Here is a 26,386-nt window from a genome sequence, read left to right as displayed (position 1 = left end):
CCTCCCCGTATTGTGTACTGCAGCTCTCTTGGTACTTCAGCTTTATCTGCTGACCTGCTCTTTTGTGGGTTGGGTGTTGTGGTGGTGATGACTGATGACTGTGGCACTGGTATGTCCATCAGCTGTGGAGTGGAGTGATCAGCTGTGGTTGATGAAACATAACTCATTGGCACTGGACTCAATGTGGTGTGGTGTATATGTCAGTGGAGTGTCAGTTGCAGGTAAAATCCATGCCAGTTTGATACTCACAGTTTATACCTTCAGTGACATGCTATTTGTAACTATTACCTCAGGGACCTTTGTTCAACAGTACATTAATGAAATTTAAGATTCCTTTCTTTTTTAAACTATGTTTTTTTGAAAACTACAAATCTAATGTTAGCTAAGGAAGCCTTTGGGATCAGGGGATTGTATGTACATTTATTTATAATATCTTTTTTTCCGTGTTTTATGTAATAACTTTGGGAGCCCATTTTTATATCTGATTGTAAAGAAGTTAATTATTGGGTAAATTTCATTTGTAGTTGGCAAATATATCACATTTTATGGTGTTTGGTCATGGACATTCCATTTCAAAACTATATTCAAAAATATGTGTGATTATTTTTATAAATGTTGTTTATATTCTGAATCATGTTACTTCGGTAAAAGTCAACCCACATGTACAGAAAAAATATATATTTGTTAGCTTTGGAAAGACATAGACATTAATGTCATAAAATGTAATGCTGCTACTTTCCACCAAAGAGTTGCGCTTTCATTGTATAGTTTTTAATGTAACAATGTCTTCATCTTTTGAAGAGAACAGTCTAGTCATCACAGTGTTATGGAATGGAGATAAGTCTTCGGCCTGATTACTGTGAACTCATTGTGTAACAAGAAGTCAATTTTACCTAATTCTGCAGCTAATAATGATACAGGGAGCTGTAAGAGAATGCAGTAGTCTCGTCAGTTTTAAATCGGTGTTTGTGTAACTGTGACTCGCATTAGCCAAGCTCTTAAAAGTTGAAAATGTGAAGTTGATTGTTAAAAATGTTGACTCTGGAAATATAGCAGGATGATATTTACCTGTGAATTAATATCTTCGTTGATACTTCACAAATCTGGACCTCAAGAATCATACTCTAGGATACAAAATGGGCTGAGCAGAAAGATACTTTGAGAAATGAAGATGAGTATCAAAACTGCTTTCAGTTAATGCAACAACCAGTAATGAAATTGCTAGTCAACAGTATTGTTCCCCATCGCATTCTGGATAGCATTTACGTATCAAATGGCTCAGAGCACTATGGGACTTAACATCTGACGTCATCAGTCCCCTAGAACTCGGGACTACTTAAACTTAACTAACCTAAGGACATCACACACATACATGCCCGAGGCAGGATTCGAACCTGCGACCATAGCGATCGCGCAGTTCCAGACTGAAGCACCTAGAACCACTCGGGCCGGCATTTACGTATCAGATAGAGCTGATAAAGAAATGTGAATACCTGGTTTACATCATAAAAATATATTTATGTTGTTTGGACAAAGGGACTGAAATGGTACTGTTAGACGTTGTGCAATATCTGTATGGTATGAACATCTCTGCTGAACACCGAAAAAGGACCAGTGTACAGTTGCTATAGGGTTTGTTCTTCATGTTCAAACACCTGATAGTCCTCGTGGTGGGAAGGGTGTGGGAATCGTATATTGGCGCAGCGATGCTTTAACTGCTGCACAAGCTGTTGAAGTTCCTCTGTATCTGGAATGGATGCTAACAGTAAATAGTTTACCAGAATCCATAGAGGTTCACAATAAATCATTTCTGCTACAAACACCCCAATGTCCGGTTTGCTTGCCGTTCAAAGGCCTAACAACACTGAGGGTGGCATGTTAGTGATGTTTTAGAGTTTATGTACCAACGCTCTACTGCATCATTACTGGCAGGATCATAGCTGTCTGTGTTGTCATTGGTTACCACATGGTATCGCTACCTCCTGGAACAGCGATCAGTTGCAACATAAAGGTGGCACCCAAAGTGAGCAATTCTATCGTAGTTTCAACTGATGGGTTATCAGTGCTGCCTCTGCTTACCTTGTACATCTGTGTATGGCTGTGAATATGTATTTGTATCCATCAGACTGTGGAAGAGGGCCTAATGGTTGATGTGTTTGTGACTAAATCTGGCTGGTATACCTTGGAAGTTACCGGTCTCAATGTGCACGGTATGGCCCACTTTACTTTGTAGGCATGGAGTGCAGGAACATGTCCACTCAAGTGTGCCTTTCTTTGTGTCAGTCCACTTGAAATGGTCCACAAGTAATCTGAATATAGTGTTAGCTTCACAATGAGATATGCGATGGAAACTGTGAAAGGTTATCTATCGGAACTTGTCTGAAATGCATGGTCATGGTTGGTCTTCAGAAACGTTTCACCACAGCTTCAACTTAGATTTAGGTACAGGTCTTTGTTAAAGTTTTAGTCCTTTAGATGAGTCATTTAAAAGTAGTTGGAAGTCAATTAAAAGTAGTTGTAAGTGAGGGTCCATGCTTTGCTCCACACTAGAATTCTCTGTAGTCCACAATCTGACACTTAACAAATACAGGAAAAGTAATCAGGTATTAAATGTTGTGCCTCTTTTATGTGGGAGTTGTCTGTCTTTCATAAAGTGGCTTACAAATTAAAATGTATCAGAACTGTCTTTCTGAGCATTTGTTACTGTCATTTTTGAATGCAGAGAAAATGGGTGTCTGGGAAAAAAAATAAAAAATAAAAAATAAATAAAAAATAAAAAAAAAACCAGTGGACTTTCCATTTGCGGAAGGAAATATCTTAGTCTTGTATATTGCCAGCAGTCCCCTCTGAGTGCATCCATGTATGGTGTCTGGTCTTCCGCCATTTCAGGAAGATGTCTGTACAAAATTTACCATGCACAAAAAGCTTATTTTTAGTGATTTGTGATTTTTCACGAAGTTTTCTGCCAATGTGTAGATGTTGTAAGCTGGAACAGTATAGCCTAAGAATGTGACCCCACCCCCTGCAGGTCCAGGGGTTAGAATAGGCCCGAGTTATTCCTGCCTGTAGTAAGAGGCGACTAATAGGAGTCCCACATGTTGGCCTTTATGTGATGGTCACGTTTAGTGTTTGACCTCCATTTTTCAAAATTTTCCCCAAAAGTGAACCAATTGGGGAAGGACGCCTTACATGGTGCATCGTGTCCATGCGCTGAGACCTATTGCATCCTTCATCGACTTGGATCTGCACTTCTGTTCATTCTCCAACTGTTGGGTGAGGTCACCCTCCTGGGTGCATATTTTTCCATCAACTGTGCAGTATCATTTTCTATGCTGACGATGATCATAGACTTGATTGCTTGGTTGCACCTGATATCCAGCATGGTAGCAAGTCCGTTGTGGTGGGGCTGCCATGTACCCTGTTGGTTATAGCCCACTAACCACACAGGAATCACTCTGCTGATGCCTGTGCCACTAACTCCCCATGTATGCTGAGGAGTAGATGCCCCTCACTATGGGGCATCGGGACTCCTGGCAATAACCAACCTGCCAGGCGGCCTTTGCTGTGGCTGGGTGGTGCCCATGGGAAGGCCATTGGTCGAAGTGGGTGGCATCAGGGCAGATGACATGCAATGAAGCGTAGTACATCGTCTTTTGCTGGTGGTCAAACACCAGCAGTCTCTAAGCGTTTCTGGGCTCAATTCAATGCACAGTAGTATGACCCCTTATCGTTCCTCTCTCTGGCCTCTCTCTGGCCACCAGGGGAGGAACGTCAGGCTAAGGATGGCAGTGGCTTTTATTTGCCCTGGTACCTTCCATCTTCGAGAGCTGATGGGGAATCTTCCATGATGATGAAGCGTCAGTTTTTTCTTGAGCATTTAGAGGACAAGTTTGGGGAGGTGGAGGGCTTGTCGAAAATGACATCTGGGTCAGTCTTGATCAAAATAGCATTCTCTGCCCAATCACTGGTGTTACTTGCTTATGACATGCTGGGGGATGTTTCTGTAACCATCACACCCCATAAGAGCTTAAATATGGTCTAGGGTATCATATTTCACAGTGACCTTCTTTTGCAGTCTGACGATGAGCTGCAAACCAATTTAGAGAGGCGAGGTGTAGATTTTGTTCGGCGTGTCCACCGGGGTCCAAGGGATAATCAGGTGGCCACTGATGCCTTCATCTTGGCCTTCAAGGGTGGTACATTACCTGAGATGGTCAAGGTGATGGTCTACTGCTGTGATGTGAAGCCCTATATCCCTCCCCCAATGCGGTGCTTTAAATGTTAGAAGTCCAGCCATATGTTTTCCCTCTGTACTTCCAGCATCACATGTCGACATTATGGACGCCCATCACATCCCAATACTCCATGTGCTCTGCCTCCCATCTGTGTCAACTGCACAGAGCACCATTTGCCTTTCTTGCTTGACTGCAGGATTGTCCAGAAATCAAGGAAAACCATGGAGTAAAAGGCCATGGACGACTGACCTACACTGAGGCCGAGAGGAAATTTGAATGCCTACATCCTGTATGTATGACGTCGTCTTATGCCACCGCTACAACAGTTCTAGCCCCATTAGTTCCACCAACCCTAGTCACTTCTCAGAGCCGGAAGACTACACCTGCTGCCTTGATGGTGGGGGACACTTCCCTCCATGTTACTCCTGCAACACCTACTTAGGGAGCAACCACCCCCATCTCCCCAACTGTCGAGGATATCAGACCCCCACTTCTGCACTGGAGCAGTGTAAGTCGTCTTTGGCTCCTCTTGCTAGGAAGGGGCCACTTGGGTCACTCCCTTCCCAGGTTTCTGCTAGTGGAAAAGTGATACCTGCCAGTGGCTGAAGAGCCCAAAAGCAACGAGTCATAGGGCTTCATGCTTGTACCCAGTCCCGGAGACTGAGCCAGTGAAGCCCTCCCAGCCAGGGAAACACAAGGAGCAGTGAGAGAAAGCCATAAAGAAGATCCCCAAGACCAAGGGAACTGTGGTGGCACCCGCACCACGGCTACCTAAAAGATCTGCGTCTGCGGATGAGGTGGAGATTCTGGCGTCTGTTGAGTACCTAGATCTCTCCGGACCCTCAGGCACAACGGATATAGACTGCTCAGGCAGTAAGTTGGTGGCAGCAGGTGACCCCGAGACGTAAACTGCCTCATTGAATGTTCCATGCCTTCCCAGTCTCACGATCACGTCATTCTCCAGTGGAATTTGGCAGTTTCTTCCACAACCTGGCTGAGCTACGGCAACTGTTAAGCTTTACACCTGCTGTCTGCATTGCCGTGTAGGAAACCTGGTTCCCAGCAGTGTGGACCCCTGCCCTCCACAGCTATAAGGGATATTACAGGAACCGCAGAAATTACAATGAGTGTCAGGTGGAGTTGGCGTTTGTCCTAAACTCGGTCTGTAGTGAAACTGTGCCCCTTCCAACCCCTCTTGAAGCTGTGGCTGTCAGAATAACGGCGACACAAGAAATAACTGTCTGCAGTGTATATCTTCCTCCAGATGGTGCAGTACCCCTGAATGTATTAGCTGCACTGATTGATCAACTCCTGAAACCTGCCCTGCTTTTGGGAGATGTTAATGCCCATAACCCCTTGTGAGGTGGCATTGTGCTTACTGGCTGAGGCAGAGATATCGAAACTTTACTGTCTTAGTTCGACCTCTGCTTCTTAAATACTGGGGCTGCCACACATTTCAGTGTGGCTCACAGTAGTTAGTTGGCCATTGATTTATCAGTTTGCAGCCCAGGACTTCTGCCATCTATCCACTGGAGAAAACATGATGACCTGTGTGGTAGTGACCACTTACCCATCTTTGTGTCACTTCCCTGGCATCAGGCCCACGGACACCTGCTCTGATGGGCTTTAAACAAGGCGGACTAGGAAACTTTCACCTTTGCTGTCATTGTTGAATATCCGCCATGTGGGAACATCGATGTGATGTTGAGCAATCCTTTCTGCGGCAAAAATGCAGTCCCTTGCTCCTTAGGGTGCCCCCAGTGAAGGCAGTCCCTTGATGATCGCCAGAAGTTTCTGAAGCAAATCAGGAGCGTCATCGAGCTCTACAGCAGCATAAGCGGCACCCTTCCCTGTAGCACCTCATAGCCTTCAGATGACAGCGTGCACTCATTCGCCAACTTAACAAATGACGGAAGAAGGAGTGTTTGGAGAGACAAGTCTCGACCATTGGGTGCCATACATCACCTTCCCAAGTCTGGGCAAGAAACAAACATGTTTTCGGGTACTAGACCCCAACAGGTGTTCGTGGTGTTACCATAAATAGTGTGTAACCTATCAATGCAATTGCGATTGCTGAGCACTTTGCTGAGCAGTATGCTCAAGCCTCTGCATCAGAGAATTAACCCCCACCTTTTGCACTCAAACTGTGGCTGGAAGGGAAGTCCTCTCATTCACTGCACACAACAGTGAATCCTAAAACCCCCCATTTACAGAATGTGAGCTCGTCAGTGCCCTTTCACATTGCCCCAACACTGCTCCTGGGCCAGGTTAGATCCACAGTCAGATGATTAAACATATCTGGCTACAAGCGACATCTCCTCGTCATCTTCAACCGGATTTGGTGTGATGGCGTCTTTCCATCACAATGGCAGGAGAGCACCATCATTCCTGTGCTCAAACCTGGTAAAAACCCACTTCATGTGGATACCTATCGGCTCATCAACCTCACCAATGTTCTTTGGAAGCTGCTGGAACGTTTCGGTGGTTGGGTTGGGTCCTGGAGTCACGTGGCCTACTGAGTCCATGTCAGGGCAGCTTCCGCCAGGGTTGCTCTACCACTGATAATCGTGTGTCCTGCGAGTCCGCCATCCGAACAACCTTTTCTAGACATTAACAGCTAGTTGCTGTCATTTTCATTTATGAAATGCGTATGTCATGACCTTGCGACATCATATCCTTGCCATATTATATGGGTGGTGTCTCAGAGGCCCACTCCAGATTTTTATCCAAAATTTCCTGTCACTTTGTGGTTCCTGTGTCCCGAACTCCGATAGTTTCTCCCTCCCCCCTCCTCAATGTCCAGGAGAATGGGGTCCTGCAGGGCTTCGTATTGATGTATCTCTATTTTTAGTGGCCGTTAATGGTCTAGCAACAGCTGTAGGGCCATCGTTCTCACTGCAAAGTTGTGTGTTATGCACTTCTGTCGGCATCGTATTGTTCATCCAGAACCAGAACTTTACCTTAATGATGATCCACTCACTGTAGTGGAGAAATATTGATTTTTAAGGACTGGTTTTCCATGTCTTCGTCAGCTTAAGCAGAAGTGCTGGCAGCACCTCAATGCTCTCCACTGCGTGAGCAACACCAGCTGGGGTGCACATCGCTCTACACTGGTGCTGCTGCTGCTGCTCTGTAGAGCCCTTGTTCAATTCTGCCTTGACTATAGGAGTCTGGTTTATGGTTCAGAGGCATCCACAACATTGTTTACTTGACCCAGTGCACCACTGTGGCATTCGCCTAGTGGCAGGAGCTTTTAGCATGAGTCCGGTGACCAGCATCCTTCTGGAGGCCAAACTCCCCCCATTGCATGTTAGGCATGCACAACTGCTGGCCAGTTACGTTGCACACGTTCATGGTTCTCCTGCACATCTGAATCACCGCCTCATTTTCCCACCCATGGTAGTTCATCTCCCGCATCGGCGGCCCAGATCAGGGCTTCCAATTGCAGTTTATGTCCGATCCCTTCTTGCCGAAAAGGAGTCCTTGCCATTACCACTTATATTTCTGGTCCATTCATGTACACCTCCGTGGTGTACACCTAGACTGCGGTATCGCCTGGACCTTTACATGGACCTAAGGACATGTGTGGAGGCCATGAAGTGGTTGACACTGATAGCTTGATGGCTGATCATCACGTCGGCTTCACATATATCCATGGAGGACATATTGAACAACATTCCTTGCCCGATGGCTGCAGTGTTTTCACTGCGGAGCTGGTGGCTACATCTTGTTCTCCTGAGTACATCAGTTCATGCCCTGGTGAGTCGTTTCTTCTGTGTACGGACTCCTTGAGCAGCCTACACACTGTCGACTAGTGCCACCCTTGTCATCCTTTGGTAGTGACCATCCAGGAGTCTCTCAATGCCCTGTAACGGTACAGTCATTCAGTGCTGTTTGTCTGGACCCCAGGTCACATCAGAATCCCAGCCAATGATATTACCGACAGGCTGGCCAAACAGGCTATGTGGAAACCGCATATGGAGATAGGCTCCTCTGCAACTGACCTGTGTTCAGTACTATGTTGCATGATTTGCGGCTTTGGGAGACGGAATGGCATAACCTCAGTATGCACAACAAACTGTGTGCCATTGAGGAGACTATGAATCTGTGGAACTACTCACAGGTCTCTCGCTGGGACTCTGTGACTGTCTGCTCCGCATTGGCCACGCTTGCAGGACACATGGCTACGTCCTGCGTTGTAAAGACCCATCTCAGTTTCGGTGTTGTGCCCGGCTGACAGTGGCCCATATCTTGGTGAGCTGTCCTTTGGCTGTCCTGTGATGGACCCTTCAGTTACTGGACTCATTGGCATTAACCCTTTGCCTTATGATTTAAGTTCTGTTAGCGTGAGCCGTAATTGGCTGCGAGGTACAGATGCGCCTTACAATTTCCGGTGCTTACACAGGCTAAGGCTGCGGTGCACTATGCCTGATGGCGTACGAAGTCATTCAGAGGCCCTTGGGTTTTGTAATTATGTGTGTGAGATACCAGTAATGTGACATTTCTACAGATATCATAAATAATGACGATTAGTTGCCCATTGGAAATGGAAACATTCATTGTCTCAAATGCAATGATATATACATAAATGTTTTATTTCCCTTTATAAGTAAACATACAGTGATGAAATACATCTTAATAATAAGACACTATCATATTTTGTTCAAAACATTCTGGGACCTGTTACTTAGTACGTTGGCAAACATATTTTCAAACGCAATGTCTTCATAGTGACATGTACACGAATTTAATAGTCTTAAATTGTATGACATTGTTCAAAACAATCTGGCACATGTAATGCAACCGTGCACTTTTTGCAGTGCCACACTGTTTAGCTGTGTCATTTATGCTTTCTGCACACTACACAAGCTCTCGCAGGATTTACGTTTGATGGTGTTGGACCAATATGTTTGGGAAAATGTGTCCATTGTTGCACGTGCAATGTTTGTGGTATATCGCCGGATGTTAATCGTCCCTTCAGATTATATTCCGGTAAAGGTGTAGTTTTCAACAATGATTCTGCAATGTGGATCCTATATACTGCGTAGCTCTGTCGTTTGCCGCAATGTATTTTGTAATACAAAAAGTATGTGTTAAATAAAGCAAGATCAAATAGCTAAAAGAATATCTTGCAGTATCCTTTCATACATTTTCTCATCACAGGGAAGCATGTGAGCATCTGATCTTGATGATCAATTCCAATCATGCCTCTATTGTATTCGACGACACATTTCGGTTTCCACGACACATTGCGGAGAGGTGTCTGTGGCAATCATTTCTGCTGTTGAATGTTTTGTGGAAAGTGTGTAAATGTGTTGTTTATCTTTCCATTTTAGTGCCATTATTCCATTACAACTCCTCACTGTATATTCTCCCTTGTTTAATTTTGCCTTCAGGAAGTCTGTGGGCATATTTTTTCTGTTTGAGCGCACTGTTCCAATCACATTAGATTTATTGGTGAGGAGAGTTTTGAAAAGTTTCGGTGAAGAAAACCAGTTATCTAAATATAGAGTACGCCCTTAGTGTAATATCGACTGTGATAGTTCTGGAACTACACTTCCAGAGGCACTACCACTAGCATCGCATTTGTTACTATCCGTATATATCTTAAAATCATAGCAGTATCCTGAACTGGACTCGCACAATTTATAAATTTTAATACCAAACCTCAATATTTTGATGGGTTAAATTGTTTGTAGGATAAAACACCCCTTAAATTTCATTAATGATTCATCAGTGGCAATATTCTCTTGCATTGTGTACACTTCATTAAAGTTTTGATTGAACATATCTATGACTGGCCTTAGTTTGTACAGCTTATCTTTGTTGTTGGCTAAACTGTTTTTCACTAGATACAGAAATCTACTTATGTGCAGAAATTTCCTGAATGGCATTGTCTTCCTAGATATTGGCATTTCTATAATGGCCCTCCTAGACCAATACATCTGAATCGACAGTTTCTGTACTTCAGCCATGATTATACATAGCGCAATGTATATTTTTATTTCATTACAGCTGATAGGAGACCACTTTTGGTCTTTTTTTTTCTCTCTTCTATTCATTGTTGAGTACGTCTTGTGCATATCTATTCATCTCAGTTACGATGTTCTCCCAAAATCTACTATTAAATATTTCATAGGAAATGTCCAATTCTCTTATGCTGTACTTGCGTGCTGTAAAGCTGCTTCCTTTATTCTGGGAATTTCCATATACATCCAGATCATTGGTTCATTGTCTTCCTTTTGCCACATCCACGACTCTGATTGTTGCTGGTACATTTGCTCTTCTTCGTCAGTATCATCTTCAATCACCAGCCGCTTACACCGTTTTCATACAGGAGGTAAAACATCGCTACCACTGTCGCTGCCACTGTCAAAATATCCTGCAAAATCATTGTTGGCTATGCCACCACACGTCTCCTTTTCCTTGTGAACACATTTGCTACATGTTGGGGACATTGTGGAAGTATTTTTGTAATGTCGGCAGGTCCGAATGCGGCAAAGAACACTTCGTGTATGCCACGTGTAGTTGATCAGCTCTGCAACTTGTCACAGGTGTTCTGTTTACATTTGGCACAGCTGACCGATGTCTCTCACACAACATGCGCTTGTTCGGAGCGGTAAACATACCACGTCTCTGATACGTCTAGGTGATGTTTGGCTAGGTCTGCACGCTATACCTCTCACACGACATTGTAAGCTAAGGGGGTTAATTTTAGCAGACAAAGCACCATCGGCTACTTTAGTTTTACTTTTTATATGTGACTGTGGATTTTATCATGCTATATAAGTTTAAGCACATGTCCTTTATCCCTTTGTGTTCTCCACTCTAATGCTTTTAGGCTGGGTGTTTTAATGTGTTGCAGAGTGGCTGGCTTTTCCATTTTACTCTCATGGTCAGTCAGCTATGGTCATCTGCTCTCTTGTTTTTATCCCTTCTACCTGTTTCTTGCTTCTCTCTGTGGTTTTCTTTCCCTGTTTTGTCCATAGTAGTGTTGGCTGTCCTTCTGTCATTCTTCTGGTTCTTCCATTCTCCTGTTATTGCACTGTACTTCTGTTTTTTTGTTCTTTCCCTTGTGTACTTACTTTTCTGGGAACAAGGGACCAATGATCTCACAGTTTAGTCCCTTCATCCCCCCCTCCCCCTCCTTTAAACCAACGAACCAAGAATGTGACTTTGAGTCTTCCTCGTGATGCATTTTTTCTCCTCCCCCCCCCCCCCCCCCCCCCTCCCGTTTACTACCACCCCGTGGTCAATAAACCATGTGTGTGCCGGCACAAGTGTTGTTCATGCACTTGAGCATTAGAAGAGAACATTAAAAATATCATTAAAGTGGAACAAAATGGATGTCTTTTTGAGTACCTGGTCAATGAAGCTTCGTGACCTTTGTGGTGTGTTCTTGAGGCCAAAAGGCATGAATAAAACTTAGAGCAAACCGAATGGTATAATCATCGCTGTCTTCGGAACACAATTAGCAGCTATTGGTATTTAATTATAGGCTCTCTCACTATTGAGAGCACTAAAAACTTCAGCGCCAGCCAATGAACACAGCAAGTCTTGTATGCTGGACACCCAGTATGTGTCCTGGATCATTCTTTCATTTAGTGCATGGTAATCTATCTATGGTCTCAAAGATCCAACTTTGTTGCAGATTAGGTGTGAGGGTGATGACCACAAACTGTCGGACTGCCAAATAACTCCTGATTGTAACACTTCTTAGAAAATTTTCTTCATCTGATGATAAAGCAATTGATGCTGCAGCATTTTACCTAACTGTTCAATAGTGTAACATGCACTACAGTTACCAAAAAGTCAAGTACGTGTGTTCTTAAATAGCCTAGAATGATTTACCTTTTTTTAAACTGCTGGCCCTGTTGACTTGCCTGTTAAATCCTTTGGCAACCTTGATTTAGTATTTTGTGGGACAACTTACAGTTGATTCTTTGGGTATGTTGGTACATTTTGCAAAATTTTGTTTACGCGCCTGTAGGATCAAGTTGGTAAGAGAGTGGATTCTTGCTGCTCAGTTTCTGATTTGTAGCTTACATATGATCCCTCTTCACAATGGGACGAACTGCGGCAACTTCAGAGACCTTAACAAGCTAGTGGCTGAGGTTAGTACACATGCTGGATGCCTCCATTTGTATACAGCTGTTATGAAGAGAACTGGAACTTCTAGGGCCACTAGGAGCTCGCGCAATTCACAAGTCGCTTTTTGTCTCTGATTGAGGATGAGACAGGTCAGGTCCTAGCAGTCTGTCATGGCAGTTGCTTCTCAATAATTCTTGTGTAAATGTTGTGATCATGTAGAGACATTGTTAATATGAAACCATCAGGCAATAAATTAAGAGCAAACTATGTGGGCTACAAGACATTGCATTGAAAATCTGCCCCATGCTCTACTAGATGAACCTCTTATTGCTGTTTTAGTTTCTCTGTCATAAGCATACTGCAGACAGAATAGCTAATTCATCAGATGGTTTTTGCTTTTATGAACAATGTACCAGCATTGATTATTTTGTAGTCATTACGGGCAGAAATAACCTTACCCATCTTGTGGTTGTTACAGATCCACTGGTATCTTTGCTTAAAGGTGACGTACTAGAGACGTTACTGTCAGTGTATTGTATTCAGTTTTACATACCCTGCTTTCATTTCTTCATGCCTTTCCAGTGAGTTATTGCACATAATTTCTGCAAAGTGTCCACACAAATACTTTAAGGCCTTACATAACTTGAAGCTTACAGAATTTCTCTGTGGATGGTAGTATTTTGTAGTCAGTCCTCTGTTGTTGTCTTCTCTTTTGTGTTCCTTTGTCTCGGGGTAGAGCAAATGACAGTATTCTTAAGAAAAATCTTTTGATGAAAATATGTTGCCTAAAAGTAATATTTACACTATAAAAACTGCTGGTGCTCCAGAAGGGAAAATCGCATCTGGTGTTAGGCTTTTCACTTTGCCTTATGCTTAATACAGAAAACAAAAGTAATTGTATACAACATTAATTTATAATGTCATTGCAGTGGATCCCTCTGAATATTGTAAGTACCTATGCCCTAGACTTTAACCCTAGCTACAGAAATGGGAGTAAAAGTCATTAGCTGATACTTCCGGTATTTTGTGTCTCGGTCAACGCAGCAGCCAAGTCTTTGATGCAAGCTGTGCTCCTTACTTTAAAGCTTGCTCAAAAAACACATTAGCTATGGGAAAACATTCCTCTTGCTGCTAGTATGATTTGTACTTCGTGCCATCGCAGAATATGTTTGGCAAGATCAGAAACGTTCAATCGCCTCGTGGTTACTGACCAGTCGGAATATTATCTACTGTTTCCGAAGCCCTGGAATATACAGGGTGATTCAAAAACAATACCACAACTTTAAAAATGTGTATTTAATGAAAGAAACATAATATAACCTTCTGTTATACATCATTACAAAGAGTATTTAAAAAGGTTTTTTTCACTCAAAAACATGTTCAGAGATGTTCAATATGGCCCCCTCCAGACACTCGATCAATATCAACCCGATACTCCAACTTGTTCCACACTCTCTGTAGCATATCAGGTGTAACAGTTTGGATAGCTGCTGTTATTTCTTGTTTCAAATCATCAATGGTGGCTGGGAGAGGTGGCCGAAACACCATATCCTTAACATACCCCATAAGAAAAAAATCACAGGGGGGTAAGATCAGGGCTTCTTGGAGGCCAGCTCTGTCACGGGCTGCCTGGCGGCCGATCCATCACGTTGGGTAGTTGACATTCAGGTAGTTACGGACAGATAAGTGCCAATGTGGTGGCGCTCCATCCTGCTGAAATATGAATTGTTGTGCTTCTTGTTCGAGCTGAGGGAACAGCCAATTCTCTAACATCTCCAGATACTGTAGTCCAGTTACAGTAGCACCTTCGAAGAAAACGGGACCAAAAACGTTATTGGCTGAAATGGCACAGAAAATGTTCACCTTAGGCGAGTCACATTCATACTGAGTTGTTTCCCGCGGATTCTCAGTGCCCCATATACAGACATTGTGATGGTTGACTTTCCCGTTAGTGTGGAAAGTTGCTTCATCACTAAACACAATCTTTGAAACAAAAGATTCATCTGTTTCCATTTGAGCAAGGATAAAATCACTGAAATCGATTCTTTTAGTCTTATCAGCTGCAGACAGTGCTTGAACCAATTTCAGGAGGTTTAACACCATACGTACTTCATTCGAAATGCACGCTGAACAACTGTCGTCGATTCACTTCTGCCATACTCAATAACACAAAAAGCTTTCTGTTGAGTGGTCGCCATCTTAGCATCAACTGACGCTGACGCCTAGTCAGCAGCGCCTCAAGCGAACAAATGTACAACTAAATGAAACTTTATAGCTCCCTTAATTCGCCGACAGATAGTGCTTAGCTCTGCCTTTTGTCGTTGCAGAGTTTTAAATTCCTGAAGTTGTGGTATTCTTTTTGAATCAGCCTGTATTGTTCACAACCAAATTATTGACACTTGTATGTATTTCACTTGTTAGATAAATATCAATCCATCTTTCATAAACACCACAGGACTAACACTATGCTAGTCAGGGTAACTGATGACCTAAAATATGCCATGGACAATTGTGAGGCCACAGTTTTGGCTCTACTAGGTTTCAGAAACACTTTTGATATGGTCAATTTTGACTTACTGCTGAGCTAAATTTCTTGGTGCTCTGAAGTGGTTTGAAACCTACTTGAAAACAAAACAGCAAAGGGTTGTCTGTGAGAATGAAAATTTTTCCTGGAAATACCTTCCTTCAGGAGTGCCACAAGGCCCAGTCTTTGTTGGCCCCTTCATATAAGTGCCAGACCTGAAGATATAAATACTGTGAGTGCTCAGAAGAATGATTATCTGTCTCCAGGGCAACACAGGCGAGAAACCTGGGATTTCCACTAAATGCAGGAAAGTTGCAAGTAATCTTAATTTCCCATCAGAATTTAAAAGGTTCAGAATTCCACCATCAGTTGCCTCCCATTCAACTTGACGGCATCCAGATACTGTATCGGAAAGCAGTGAAGAACGTGGATCTAATTTTGGATGAACACGAAATTGGGCAGAGGATACTGCGACTGTATGCCAGCAGACTTCATCTTGCCTCTATGCCCTCAAAAAATTTTGAAAGTTATTTCCCCAGGATCTGAAATGCAAACTTGTACAGTCACTCATTCTTCTGAACCTCTACTATTGTGATGTAATTAAATGTGGTACAAGCACTGAAAACATCAGATGGTTAAAGCTAACCATGAGTGCTTGTGTGTGATAAAGACCTCAAGTATCTAGTATCCTAGCTGTGTCGATTCATGAAACAAAATCATTGCCAAAATCCTTCACTGTCACTGCTGTCTGCATATGGAACAAGTTGCCCCACAGTCTATGTGTAGTTCAATATTCTGCTGCTTACAAGAAAAACTTGTAGAAGTTCCTCCTGTCATCTTCACATTACTTCCCCAAAATCAGCACATATGCCCAACCTACCTTATTGTAATTGCTAATTATTTTTGTATTTAGCATGTAGGAATATAAACACTGAGTGTTTTCCATATGTGTATTATTGTAATTTTTATTTTTCTAAGTTTAGTATGTCATGCTTACAATAATATATGCAATCTAAAATATGTACAATGCTTGGTTAGGTGTAAGGGTGGGCGTGGTGGCCCTAATGTTGCCATTTTAAGTAATCAGGTTAGTAAAGTATTTTGAGTGATTTTTTACGCACCCTATGATTTTGAATTAAAATATTTTAAGTTTTTGAATCAAGGAAGGTCATTCATTTCACACATAATCTAAAACTGATCTCATCTTGTGCGTTGTGAATTATCTGTGTTGTCAACCACAATGGCATTGAGCAAGGAATGCATGCTGCCACGGCACTGGTTAAGTAATAGCGAAGTCAAGTTGCCATAGTTGTTGGTCACATTCTCACTGGGACCTTCAATGCTTCTGCCAGCTTTTTACCTATCCTCTCATAGTTACAAGCTACTAGATCGAAAATCAACAAATCAGAAACAAAATCTTGAGAAACACTCTCCGTTGTAAACATACTTGCAACAGTTCTGACAACAAATGCCAGCTGCAGTGAACACACATGTGAGGAGCAGCTGGTAGTATACATCACCCTCTTTATGCCACCACATAAAAAATGAAGGATGTACCCAGCCCTCTGCTAGAGTTTTTTTAATAGATCTAAGAAATTAATTTATTTTTATTAAGTCAACACAAAGGAACTGTATCTTGTCACTGGTAATAATACCTACATCTACATTCACACTAAGAAAGCCAATAACATGGTGGAGTGCACCATTTACCACTACTAGCCATTAAGTTTCCTGTTCAACCAGCAACTGGAGTATGGGAAAAATTAATGTGTATATCCCTATGTATGAACCCTAATTTCTCTTATCTTGTCTTTGGGTTCTTATGCAAAATGTACATTGGTGGCACTAGACTAATTCAGCAGTCAACTGCAAATACCATTTCTGTGAAGTTTCTCAATAGTGTTTCACAAAAAAAAAGTCGTCTTCTGTCCAGGGATTCCCATTTGAGTTCACAGAGCATTCCATAATACTCGTGTTGATAAATCTACCGGTAACAAATCTAGCAGCATGCCTCTGAATTAATTTGATGTCTTCTTTTTATCCGACCTATTGGGGTCCTTTATTGATGACCTATGATTTCGTAGAATTCTCCCAGTAAACCAAAGCCGACCCTTTGTCTTTTATGGTAACAACACTATGTGCTCATTCCATGTCATATTGTGTTGTAACATTATGTCTAGTGACTGAATAAACTTGACTGTGTGAAGCAGCACACCCCTAGTACAGTGTTCTAGCATTACATGATTGTTTCTCCTACTCTTCTGCGTAAACTTACTTTTTTGCACATTCAGAGAAAGCTGTCATTGATCACATCAATTAGAAATTGTGCCTTAAGTCATGTTGCACCCTCCAAGTCAGATGACGCTTACCCGTACACTACAGCATTATCAGCAAGTATCACATATTGCTGTTCTTCTTATCTGTCAGATTATGTATGTATAGAATGATTGATCCTCTTTCATTTCCCTGGGAAACTCATGGTGATATCCTTGTCTCTGATTAACACTTACAATCTAGGTCAATATTCTGGGTTCTATTACATAAAAAAGTCCTTGAGCCACTCACATATTTGAGAGCCTATTCCCTTTGTGTGGATCTTTAAGTCTCCAGTGGCGTAAAATGCTTTCTGGAAACTTAGGAATGTAGTAACTACATGTTGCCATTTGTTCAAAATACGCAAAATATTATGCAAAACAAGGCAAGCAGAGTTAGACATGAGGTGTGCTGTCTGTCAATGGTGATTTGTGGGCAGGGCCAAATTCATATTCTTGAAGAAGAAAAAAACAACCTAGTTTCACGAAGCACCTAGCATCCAGCGCACGTTGGTCTATCGATTACTCATGGTTTTGATGCACATCACTGTTTTTGAACACACTCAGTAAGTTGATTTCTGAATGAATCGTAAGCTGCACGGGGTAGCCGTGCGTCTGAGACGACTTGTCATGGTTCGAGCGGCTCCCCCTGTCGGAGGTTTGAATCCTACCTTGGGCATGGGTGTATGTGTTGTCCTTAGCGTAAGTAGGTTTAATGTAGATTAAGTAGTGTGTAAGCCTAGGGACCGATGACATCATCAGTTTGGTCCCACGGTTTAAAAAAAAGTCGTAAGATGATTTTTGAATGTGCGCATAGTGTACATGATGTCTTTGTCAAGGAAATCCTCGTCGCATCTAGAAATAAACTTGCCTGCAGGCAAAAGGGGACCGGGCTATACAAGCTGAGTGGAGTAAAGCCGGACGAGTGAACGCCAATCACTGTCTGATTATGTTGTTATTTGGGTTTGCGAATGATCAGCGGTGTTATAATTACTAGAGAAATCCATAGATTCAGACTGCCAGATTGGAAATAAACGACTAACAGGAATAACAGGTAAGAAAGATAACTTATTACCTTCTCGGTATATCCAAGAAAATGAAACTTTGTCAGAAAAGTTTTTGCCAGATCGCTACACTAGTAAGGGCCAGTTGTACAGTCCCCGTCTAGCAGCCACTTAGGTTCTATTCTGGAAGTAGCATCGAAAATGGTTTGTACAAACATAACAACGCCTAACCGTAGAATAATCGAGGATAACTAAACCAGTGATTCTGGCAGTGTTAGTGAAGTTAACTGACAAATAAGTGTTGACAAAAGCAGTAATAGTTTTAGAAATATTCATGACAAGATTGTTAGTTAGAATGAGGAAGGAGAAGAAAGGGGGACATCACACAAATTAGGGAAGAATATGACAATTCCAAATTTATATGAAAATCTCGTACTACTACTTTTTGATCTTGTGCTCGAGAAACTGGAGTGTGTGAATGGAATGTGAAACTATTTTCTAACATAAAGATTTTTGTTTGTAGCAGGCATAATGGGCATTTTATGTTCGTCTTCCTGAATTATATTGTGTTGTGTTATAAAAATGACCATTTGTGGCAAAACAGTCTCGTTTATTTGGTGTGTGTTACAATTTCTGCGATGTTATGAAGGCCTATTTCGTTTTATCTAGCAGACAGTGACAAAATAGATGTAATCAGATCGAGAAACCACACCATTCTTAGGTACTGTTTGTATTAACAGCTTATGCAGTATTAGACAACGATATTTCTATTTTTCATGTAGCAAAAAGATTGACAAACTTTGATGAGGTAATAGATTCTGTCGCAGAAAGGAAAGCACACCATGTAAAGCTGTAACAAGATTAGAGAGACAACAATGTTAGGAGCTAAGAATTGAAGGAATGGTAGAAGAATGCTGTGGGAAGAGGGGTGCCACTGCACTGTGGCACAATTAAATCCAAATAACTTGTCTTACATTTCCTCGAACAAATATGTTTTATGTATCAGACTCTTCAGAAAGAAGTGTGCTACAAAATGAACATCTCTCTCTCTCTCTCTCTCTCTCTCTCTCTCTCTCTCTTTTCTTTTTTTTTTCTTTCTACCTCAAATGTTCGGGGGGGGGGGGGGGGGGGGGGGGCGAGTGGCGAGTGGCGCCCCTATCTTAGTATTGCCCCCTAATATAGTAGATCCGAGACTGATGCGCAGAGCAGTCTGAGTTATAGTGGGGAAGTATGTAGTCTCCACGTGACCCGTGTTTACATTTAGTGATTTTGCTGTTTCCTCTTCGTTTACTGCTCTCACCTCAAATGAAAACAAAATGGATTTCTGTGGCCGGGAACTGTCAAGTTAATTAAAATACATTCACATAATTATGTAAGGCTAATATATGTTGTTAGTTTCAGATTTTATTTTATTTCCACTTTTCTGACAGTCGTGCATTATTTGCCTTGTAGATCAATGAAGTTATTTTTGTCGGTTTGCTAAAGAAATTTAGTTTTTATTAATCTTTTATTCTGAGGTAGTCAATGTATTTGAAACAAAGTGTTTAGTTCCACACTATTGGCTAATTTCAACTGTTTGCTGCATTTCAAGTGCACGTTTTCATTTTCTAGCACGTATGGCATTATGCCACAATAAAGAATCAAAAATTAGTTAATACAGTACTGGTACTCCAAGAAAATTTACATCCCGAAACCCACACTGAAAAGCTTAACATCAGATCAAGGCCTACTTCATTGGGAATCTGCACATACGAATGTGCTCTTTAAGTATGCACTTTAAATGTGCCATTTTAGTATAGTTCACAAAATCCCGATCCTCTGATGTATTTTTTCTTTTATTACATAATGTAATATCCTTTAATGTTTTACACATACGAACATACAGGCTTCCTGCATCATAGCAGCTACCAAAGCGTGGTGGCACCTGTTATCTGGCGCTCTATGACGACTACTGAAACGAACCTATTTCTAACAGGTCATGGGAAAATATTGCGAATGGTAGTTTGAAAAGCATTACTTTCAGAGTAAATTTCCTTTTACGCAAGTTGAACTATGTGCAAGAATGTATGACGAATTTCTTAAATCACAGAGCGTTTGATGACTAGCCATGTAGAAGTATTTAGAGCCCAGAAGATCAGACATTCATATTGTTATTATGAGCAAATTGATGTAGTGCTACGGGAAGTTCTCTCTCCACTGCGGTAGCTATTTTATTTGTGGAAAACTTTGAGGACAAGTCACTGGACTCTCATAAAAATTTTAGTGGCACATTTGTGTGATGTATCTTAAAGTGTAACACACGCAAAAGATGTCAACATTATATGTGAAAGCTTAGCTTCTCTTTCTGCTTATTAACCTTAGAAACCAATATTATATGTGAAAGTTTTGAATTTCTTGTAGCAACAGTATGTATATTAATTTAAAATATTAACTTTTCCTGTTTGTGTATCTGTGCTACTTAACAGTGATGTTACTATTAACTGACTACATCACGTGTCCTGTGGTCTGAATATCCACTGTCGTCGGCTGGCAGGATCATGTGACATGAGCTATGACTGGATTTCAAAAGCGCATCGCAGTCTCGATTACAACGGTTTGGAAAGTAATGAGCGGTGTTTGGTGGCATTCAAATTTATACTTTTTTAATACGAAAATATACAGCGTACATTCTGCTGCACATTAAAAATCTTTCCTAAAGGAGTTTCCTTCCCTGAATTTTGTTTTCTAAAGCACCTCGAAATTCTACGCCCGTGTGTAAAAACATATCCGTTCATAGGATTGATGAGTTTTACAGTTCAGAGGGAAAATATATTGTCACTTACTAACACGGAAAAAGTGTTTTCATCCAGGAGAAAGTGTGTTTTTAACCAGGAAATCCGGGAAAAACTTGGGAATTTATTTTCCTTGTCCACGTATAGACCCTCAAAAAGCCAACTGAAAGTCGTAATCAGCTGTGTCAGATCTATTGTCCTAACAACACAAGCAAGCAGGTGGTGTGTTACTGGTGCAGTGTGTTCACAGCAGAGCACCAAAATGGTCATGATGAGCTGTGCAGCAGCCACCCGTCATTACAGACAACCTTGTGAAGCTTGCGCGGGAACACATTATAGAGAATTGTTACTGCACAGTTGCTTAACTCGGCAGTCAATCCTCACAAGTGTACCAGTTGTTGCATGAAATTGTCACAGAGCACATGTTCGTTAAGATTCATGATGGTGATTGTGAAGCCTCCTTGAATTTTTCTCTCCCTTCAAGAAAATTCAGTATACGACCTTTACCTGCAGTGTGCAAGATTACAAAATTATAGTTGTTTACGTCAAAAATGATCTAAAGAGTATTGCACTGTAACCACTGAAGATGCTCCAAAAATTGAACACTCTCTTGTGAAGCTTATGCCAAAAAAACAAAATAGACAGCTACAGATTTTTGATGTCCAGTTTGCAGTCTGCCCATCTGACAGGGGGACCCTAAAGTCTTTGAAATTCAGTTTGGGATGAGACTGGCAGGTTAATAGTAAACCACAAGGCTGATGTCCCCCCCCCCCCTTCCCCCCTCCCATAAAAGTTGTAAAGCACATAAGCTAGAAGACTCTGAGAAAAAGGGGCTCTGAAGTTTTACATGCAGCTTGTATACTGGCCATGTTGTACACAATGACAGCACAGAGAAATCACTGCGCCTGTAGTGGACTCACATGCCACATGGGTGATCCAGGTTCGATCCTACCTTTGGGTAATGTTTTGTTTTTTAATTGTTTTAAACATTATAAAAACTTTCAAATAAAGTTAATGACCTAAATTATCATCAATTAAATCTTAAATAATTGTACAGGGGAAAACCCTACTTGTGAAATGAAAAATGATGACGGCAACATAACATGTCTCTTCCTTCCAGCAAACACAACTTCACTTATACAGCCCATGGATCAGGGAATCATCGAAAACATGAAACGTCGTTATAGAAAAATATTTATCTAAAGTTTGCTCTCATCTGATGAATCAACATCTGTAAAACAGTTTTGGAGGTCTTACAGTATTAAAGATGCCATTTTCAATGTTGCCAGTGTCAAATCTCGAGAACGGCTGGAATAAATATCGGAGGAACCTGAGTGTGTGACAATTGACGAGATGGTCAATTTGTGCAGTAATTTACAAATTGTCACAAATTTGATGTCAGAAGTAGTATCAGAGTGGTTAGAATGTGACAAAGTGGATGGGGGGTTTTCAAATTTTGAGTGATGTCGAAATTGTTGCCAGCGTAAGTGTTACCGAAGAAGAAGAAGAAGAAGAAGAAGAAGAAGAAGAAGAAGAAGAAGAAGGAGTGTTCAAACCATGAAGAAAACCAAACTATTAGCCATTCAGAGGCCGAAACAATGCTATCCAAGTGTATAGAAGGGTTTGAAAGTTAAGAAGACGCTAATACAACGCAGGCACCACTGCTCCAAAAAATACGAAATATTGCCGCGGTGAAAGCTCGAACATCAAAAAGGCAGAAGAAATTGACTATTTCCAAGCTAGATAAACTATTTCACCTGTAAGTTTATAGTACAGTACAGTACTGTACTGTACATCACGTATTTTGCAACTTTTGTAGCTACTGTATGGATGTTTTTATCATGTAATAAATAGCTTTATTTGCTATTACAATTGTGTTTAATTTGTTTTCGCTCCGAAATATTATTATATTACTGTGAGAGTGATATGAGTTTATACATACAATAATTGCTTGAGGTTATGTTTTGGAGGAATACAGTGTTTCTGTTATCCATCTATTCGCTCAACCATCACGACCACGGTCCCGAAGATGACGGTTAATTGAGTTTCCACTATATTTTATTTATGAAAGGACTGTTACATATAATTAACATAAAGTGTGAATTTAAATTAATATTTCCTTCTAAAAAGTTGAATAGTTTCAAATGCATTTGTAATGGAGGTAAATTAAAGCTTTAATAACTATTTTCATTAAAATATTATTATAAATTTAGTGATATTATAAGCTGCAGAGAATTTAAAAATATTTGTTGTAAATCTGTGGAACAGGTTTCTACATGGAAGAGAAGATCATAGCTGTTGACCTATTGTACATACAAATAGGCAACTGGTGAGGAAGTGTGAAGACTAATTGACAGATAGTCCTTACCTGCTGTAAAATAATACACACATTTGTACCCACCCTTATTTGTATAGTAACTTGAACTAATGTACCACTTCATTCCTGATATTCAGAGATTGGAGCATTTTGTACTGCAAAATATTATCTGAATTTTTAAGATATTGTGAATTAAATTTAATGAAGACATCGCAAAAGTATGAGAAGCCACAGATGAAATTGGCCAAGATTCATTATACAGGAAAATGTCAAAGGTGAATATTGAAGATCCAGTCATTTATTATGAAAGCTTGCTTGCTGAAAATGATTTGATTTACATTGGAATCTTTAGTGTCAATTTGCTTGTGAAGTAGTGTTGATCGGTAAAGAAATTTATAAATGTACTATGAACATGGTGGCTGAAAAACTACTTGTGACTGATGATTAATGTGCATAAGAAATTGGAAACTGTGATGAGAAACCTTTTCAAAAAGTCAAACCAGTGTTCATCAGATGATATGAACTAGAAAAGGAAAAAAAAGGTAGACCATCTGTCTCAGGATTACAAAATTGAAGCTAAGATTACCGACGACTGTGCCGCTTAAGCAGAGATATTGAACACAGTTTTCCGAAATTCCTTCACCAGGGAAGACAAATGGAATATTTCAGAATTTGAAACACGTACAGCTGATAGCATGAGTTTCTAACAAGTAGATACCTTAGGGGTTGCAAAGCAACTCAAATCGCTTTGTATGGGCAAGTCTTCAGGTCCAGATTGTATACCAATTACGTTCCTTTCAGATTACGCTGATACAATAGTTCCCCACTTAGAAATCATATACAACCGCTCTCTCACCGATAGACCTGTACCTGCAGATTGGAAAATTGCGCAGGTTGCACCAGTGTTTAAGAAGGGTAGTAGGAGTAATCCATTGAACTACAGACCAATATCATTGACGTCGGTTTGCAGTAGGGTTTTGGAGCATATACTGCATTCAAACATTATGAATCACCTCAAAGGGAATGATCTATTGATACGTAATCAGCATGGTTTCAGAAAACATCGTTCTTGTGCGACGCAGCTAGCTCTTTATTCACACGAGGTAATGGTCGCTATCGACAGAGGATCTCAGGTTGATTTCGTATTTCTGGATTTCTTGAAAGCTTTTGACACCGTTCCTCACAAGTGACTTATAATCAAGCTGGGTATCGTCTCAGTTGTGTGACTGGATTCGTGATTTCCTGTCGGGAAGGTCGCAGTTCGTAGTAATAGATGGCAAATCATCGAGTAAAACTGAAGCGATATCAGGTGTTCCCCAGGGAAGCGTCCTGGGACCTCTGCTGTTCCTGATATATAAATGACCTGGGTGACAATCTGAGCAGTTCTCTTAGGTTGTTTGCAGATGATGCTGTAATTTACCGTCTAGTAAGGTCATCCGAAGACCAGTATCAGTTGCAAAGTGATTTAGAAAAGATTGCTGTATGTTGTGGCAGTTGGCAGTTGACGCTAAATAACGAAAAGTGTGAGGTGATCCACATGAGTTCCAAAAGAAATCTGTTGGAATTCAATTACTCGTTAAATAGTAAAATTCTCAAGGCTGTCAGTTCAACTAAGTACCTAGACGTTAAAATTACGAACAACTTCAGTTGGAAAGACCACATAGATAATATTGTGTGGAAGGCGAGCTGAAGGTTGCGTTTCATTGGCAGGACACTTAGAAGATGCAACAAGTCCACTAAAGAGACAGCTTACACTACACTCGTTCGTCCTCTGTTAGAATATTGCTGTGCGGTGTGGGATCCTTACCAGGTGGGATTGATGGAGGAGATCGAAAGGTTGCAAAAAAGGGCAGCTCGTTTTGTATTATCACGTAATAGGGGATAGATTGTGGCAGATATGATACGCGAGTTGGGATGGAAGTCATAAAAGCAAAGACGTTTTTCATCGTGACGGGATCTATTTACGAAATATCAGTTGCCAACTTTCTCTTCCGAAAGCGAAAATAGTTTGTTGAGCCCAACCTACATAGGTAGGAATGATCATCAAAATAAAATAAGAGAAATCAGAGCTGGAACAGAAAGGTTTAGGTGCTCATTTTTCCCGCGCGCTGTTCGGGAGTGGAATGGTAGAGAGATAATATGATTGTGGTTCGATGAACCCTCTGCCAAGCACTTAAATGTGAATTGCAGAGTAATCATGTAGATGTAGATGTAGATGTAGAAGGCTCAACCCATGTGAAAACTACAAACATTACAAAAAAGGCTGCAGCCACTTCAAAATAAGGATTATGTACCCCAATGGGAAGAAGAGAGAAAAGAGGAGGCAATTAATTTGGTAAGTACACAACATTCAATTCCTGGACATAGTCATTTTTTTGGAGCCTGAGAGAATTACCAACAAGTGACATCTTGGAATTTCAAACAGTTTTCTTTGGCAGATATCGAATTTAAAGCTTCTGACAGCTGGTTTCATAAATTTTAAAATAAGACTGGACTTCGCCAATGAAAAATGACAATCTGTTAAAAAAATGCTGAGTTTTTACAAATTTATTTTGCTCTCAATTGTAATGATTCTATGACAAAATACTATGGTTTCAGTTGTTTTCTCTTGTCAGTATCAATCAGTGTAAAACAGGTTGCTGGCTGACAAAAAAGGAAAACTATTTTCATAAAAATGAGACATGAATAAACTGATGCATACATATACCCTTCAATATGCTCTCACTGTGTCTGGAAAAAGTCCTACCTCGAGTATTTCTTTGTTTGAGAGGCACCCAGTAACTTGGCCCTCCCCAGGTCCAAAAACAGTAAATGAATATGTGCAGAAATATAAATATCTCTTAATAATGTCTTTGAAATCTTAGAAGCCAATGACAGGACTGTATATTAACTTTCTCAACCATTGTTTAGTATTGGGGGAAACAAGCAGTGTTAATTATTGGCTCCTTTGGTGGATAACCAAATTGTTGGAACTATATGATGAAATCTTTCAGGATGATGAAAAATCCAAAATGTATTCCTGTTGTTCAACCTCATGACATTTATTTTTGTAGACAGCTAAAAGAATGTGACACAGTGTATACAACATTGGACTTATCTGACTCAAAATAATAGAGAAATAAATTCCCATCA

The 26,386-nt window shown here is 40.9% G+C and overlaps 1 long non-coding RNA gene across 1 annotated transcript in view; it reads left to right on the top strand.

The window, feature by feature from the left end:
- The window catches only part of LOC126299219 (uncharacterized), a 108,520-nt gene that overhangs the window by 71,389 nt on the left and 10,745 nt on the right, over nt 1-26,386 (top strand). The gene's annotated exons all lie outside the window — the stretch shown is intronic.

This window comes from Schistocerca gregaria, chromosome X, assembly GCF_023897955.1.
Source record: "Schistocerca gregaria isolate iqSchGreg1 chromosome X, iqSchGreg1.2, whole genome shotgun sequence".
In the NCBI taxonomy this organism is placed as follows: domain Eukaryota; kingdom Metazoa; phylum Arthropoda; class Insecta; order Orthoptera; family Acrididae; genus Schistocerca; species Schistocerca gregaria.
The sequence above is the reverse complement of the archived record's forward strand: the minus strand, read 5'-3'. Positions and strand labels throughout refer to the sequence as shown.